Source organism: Glycine max, chromosome 2 (assembly GCF_000004515.6).
Source record: "Glycine max cultivar Williams 82 chromosome 2, Glycine_max_v4.0, whole genome shotgun sequence".
NCBI classification, from domain to species: domain Eukaryota; kingdom Viridiplantae; phylum Streptophyta; class Magnoliopsida; order Fabales; family Fabaceae; genus Glycine; species Glycine max.
This window is the reverse complement of record NC_016089.4, coordinates 32,398,609-32,403,608: the sequence shown is the minus strand read 5'-3', so window position 1 is coordinate 32,403,608 and position 5,000 is coordinate 32,398,609.

The following is a 5,000-nucleotide window of genomic DNA, read 5'->3' as shown; positions in this document are numbered from 1 at the left end:
TATTTTCACTACTCTTCATCACTACTACAAAAGCACATTTAACATCGTTAAATTAGCATCGGTTTTATACAAAACCAATGTTACGGAAAATCGATGTTAATGAAATGGTGTTAACATCATTCGGTTAACATCGGTTTGTTATTGAAAACCGATGTTGGACTCATATTTTAAAATTTCAGAACCCGACCCCTAGCTACTTTCCTCGCGCTCTGTTCTTCGCTTCTTCTTCGCGACCGTGAGTACAGCTTCTTCAGGTTCTTTGTACAACTTCTTTGCGACCGTGACATGTAGCCATGTTACCTAGGTACAACTTCTTCTTCTTCTTCTTCTTTGTAACCGCAAGGACCTTAGTCTTTGTTGTCTTCTTCTTCTTCTTCTTCTTCTTCTTTGTTTCTTTGTTTGGGGAACTTGTGCTCACTGCAAGGATGTTTGTTTGTGTGTGTTGCAAGGAGTTGGTTTGTGGAAGTCGTGCTTGCTGCAAGGATTAGGTTTTTGCTCGCATTGTGTCATTTTGAGTGAGGTAAACTATTTGATGTCTAAGCTTCATTTCGTTTAACCTACTAGGTCTGTGTTGTTTTGGTTAACCCTAGGTACATTTCGTGGTGACCTAATCGAGGTACGAGGAAAGCTTCAAGTCTCTGAGCCATTGTTTTAGATCTCACTGCCATTGTCACTGTTTTGGTTCGAGGTAAGCTTGGTCCTTGTGCCTTTGTACATCTTCAAGTTGTTTGGACTTAATCTCTAGTTGGCTTTTTGTTTTCAATGTATTTGGTTCAAGAGCCCAGTGCAGTTTTGTACATGTTTAATCAATATTGATAAGGATTATGAAGATTAGTGCCGTTTGAAGGGATTACATATTGAAGCTGGGATATGTCGTCTTGTCCGGTCGAATATGGTCAATTGGTATGTGGTTTGGGGGTCGGCCAGTAAACTTGGGTGTTATGATTGGTCAACCTGCCCGGATAGTCTGGTTGGGTAGTTGTGAAGTAGTCAACTAGTTGCTATGTTGAATTGAATGTGATAGAAAATGATGGCTTTGAAGTTTGGGTGTATTGTAGAGGGTGCGTTTCGAAAGAAGAAAGTGTAGAGCGTGAGAACCTTGTTGGTGGCTTTAATTGTTGAAGGAGTTATTGACTTGGAACTATGAATGGAAATGGTAAGTGAGCATGCACAGTGGAGATTGGCATATGGGAGGATTTAATCAGACAATTCACCTCCCTTTCCTATCTCACTTCTCCACATAGACATTCCTAGGCTTCATGGGTTGCTCTTTTCATTGTAAGATGATAAGTAGGAGGGGTGAAACTACAGATCAACTGGTTTCCTTTTCATCTTGTCCTTCATAGTACAACAATGGTGGAGTGTTATAGATACTTATAATTCTCTTTGATGGTGGAGTGTTATAATTCTCTTTGTTGCATGATGTGTACTAATAGTAATAGCATCTAGATATGCTAGATCTATAAAGCAAGGTTCGAAGGAGAATAGTATTGTTCTAAGTTTGTGAAATTAGTAGTAAGTCATGGTAGGAGGGATGAATTGTACTTGTTGAGAGATGTGTTTGAGGTTAAATTCATGTTGGGAGATGCACAAAAAAGTTCATTTTCCCCTTTAGTGCCTCCTCATGTTTAAGTATGTTGTCATGGATGATCTGTGATTATTAATTAAAGTCTAAATGTTACTCGCTTTTACTTTCGATTGTTACTCATAATTTATTTTTCAGAGTTTGCTTGTGTGATGAAATACTAGATTCAACTGTCACAAATCAAAATGTGAATCAGAAGCTCATTGATTTGTTTCAAGTAGGTTGTCTGCTATTCTCACTGGTTTTTTTTCCATCTTTAACAGAACCTGACAAAAACAGCTTCAATAGTAGTGTAGCTGATCAGTAGGTAGGTCTGATACTCTGTGTGACATCCTGGAAATTTCTACCCTGAATTTTGTAAGTGATATATTTTAAATAATTATATATATGTACATTGGGGGAACGATACGTGGGTTAGGCTAATTAACGAAGAGTAATCCATAACTGGACAGTATAGGTTAATTCTCAATTAATAAGTCTAAAAATTATCATTTTGCGTGCAACTAAAAATTTAACAAAACCAACCTTTGAACCACGCTCAGGGTTTCATTCTGAGCATTTTGATATACATATTGCCTACTTTCGAAAATGGGCCCTGACGGGTGCAGAGAGACGCGAGGAACTGGAACCAGAGAAGTGGCACGCAAACCAAGGCAGGATTTTAGCATTCAAAAGGTCAAATTTTTCTCTCCTTGTGGCTGAGTATGAGTCACATCAAGAGAAAAAGTGGGCCCCTTTTTGCTCCACTCAAAAGGAGACATGTGGCATAGCTTTTAGGAAAAGGAAAGAGGAAGTCTTTTTTTAAAATAAAAAGCCACGTTCTCTCTCTTCACTCAGCAGAAAAAAAAATTCAGAAGCTCTTCTCCTCACTCCCACGTTGCTTTTCTCTTCTTCTTCCTCTCCATTGAAGCCTCCATTAAAGCTCCAAACTTTGCTCACCATTTCTACTCCAAATTGCAAAAGGAAGCCATTTTCGGAGTCGTGAAGCGCACCTCTACGTTGTGGGACTTTGAATTTCAGGTTTGGGTAGACTTCTTCTCACATGAATTTCGTGGGTATTGGGTTTTTGGGAGATATGATGGGTAGTTCTACTAGGTTTATGCCTTATGGTAGTTATTTGTGAAGGAATTTGTTGAAAGCATGCTAAACTTGACATGTTTGATGTGAGCCAAATTTACCCATTCTGTTTTAGGGTTTTATGATGATGCTTTGTGATGTTTGTGTGCTGAAATTGTTGATAGAAAACTAGTAGAGATGAGGGGAAAAGTTAATTTAGGGTTAAATGTGAGAATGACAATGTTGTAGGTAGAAAAGTGTGAGATTTTGAGGGTTTGAAAAGCTAAATTTGAGGTTAGTGTAAATTGGAGTCTAAAGTGAGTTGATTTTAGTTTAGAATGTCAATTAGGACTTGTAGGTAAGCTTGGACAGAGCAAATGAGAAAAATGAGTGACAAAGGTGAAAGCAAGAGCCATTTTCTAGGGTAAATTGGGTGTTGAGGGGTCAAATTTTGAATCGGTGGAGTTTTCGCCATAAAACCAATTTGAGAAAGTTTAAATTAATGTTATAGACTTGTTTGAGATGAGAGTTTACTCCAAAATTACCCCATTCTCATTTTCACTTCTCAAACCTTGAAAATCCACTAAATTGAGGGGTTTTAGATACCTAGATTTTGAATTGCCTTGGTCTGAAGCTTGTTTTTGGTTTAGATATGATTTATACATGATTTAGGACTTGTAGGATCCAATTTGAGCAAAATTGGAGGTGGATAAGATGGATTTTGAAATCTGCCAAATTGTGCAGCAAAAAGCTGTCAAATTTTGTGCAGCAGAATTTTGTTCATATGTAGAAAATGCTTGTGCATTGTTGGTTATGGAAAAGGTAGTACATAGTGGGTTCTGGACATTTTCTAGCAGATCCCAATGGTCAAAATGTAGACCAGTCATCCCGAAAAGGTAGTACATTGCTGGTTATAGTGATAAGTTTTTCTTTTGAATTTAATTACTGTGAAATGAATAATAGTATGAAAAAGAAAAAGAAAAAAAAATTCCCATGGTTTATGCTATTTAATTTATTACTGTTAAACCAGTCATTATTTCGGGGCGCCACAATTGGTGGTATCAGAGAAAAAGTTGGATTCTAGTGAACCTGTCCATGATCTTTCTGTGTGAATGCTGTGTATCTCGAAAACTTGGAAGTAGGTTTCGGGGAGTGACGTTAAGTCACAAATTGTGTGTAATTCTGCTTTCTTGTCTTAAGCAGGAATGTGCAATTGATTCAGTAGAATTGTTGTGTGTATATATATATATATAGAGAGAGAGAGAGAGAGTGAGAGAGAGAGAGAGAGAGGGATATTGTTGTAAGTGTCATAGCCTATATGGTACACTCTCTCAGTAGAATTTCTTGGATACTAATAGCTTCCCTACAGGTTAGGTATGGCAGGACATGGTAGGGATCAGAACCGTGATGTCCTAGACCGCATCACAGCTGTGCTGGAAACTCTAGTGCAGGAACGTGATGTGGAGCCGGCAGAGTATCGGGGACTCATGGCTTTCCGTAAGAATCACCCACCAAAGTTCAGTGGGGACTATGATCCGGAAGGTGCTAGGTTGTGGTTAGCTGAGATTGAGAAGATTTTCGAGGCGATGGGTTGTCTCGAGGAGCATAAGGTCCCTTATGCGACGTTCATGCTCCAAGGAGAAGCTGAGAACTGGTGGAAGTTCGTGAGACCTACATTTGCTGCACCTGGAGGCGTGATTCCTTGGAATGCCTTCAAGGACAAATTTCTGGAAAATTATTTTCCACGAGATCTCAAGAAGCGAAAGGCGAGGGAATTTCTGGATTTGAAGCAGGGAAACATGTCCATTGGGGAATACACGGCCAAATTTAATGAACTTCTACAGTACTGGCCTCAATACCAAGATGCTCGGAACGAAGAAGACTTATGTGCTCAGTTTGAGAATGGGCTTCAACTGGAGATTCAACAAGCAGTTAGCTACATGCAGATCACGGATTTCAATCAACTGGTGACAAAGTGCAAAATATTTGAGGATAAGATGAAGGAGAGGCAAGCTAGAGGCTTTGGAGGACCACAGAGAAGCCATCCTTTTAGAGGAAACAGTAATAAGAGGATGAAGCCATATTCTAGAAACAAGGGGAAGCAACCTATGGCTACGTCCAACATGAGCTTGTCAAGGGGGACTGGGGTACAGTGCTTTCAGTGCGGAGGATCACATCTTAGGAGGAATTGCCCACAACTCCAGCAGACACAGGAGAATCGTTGTTATATTTGTGGCAAGGTAGGCCATTATGCTCGAGAGTGTAGGGTGACTGGGAGACCGACGGTAACTGCCAATTCCAACACAGTCAATCGTGGGTCTACTAATCCCACAAGGAGTGGTAATGTTAGCAACAACAA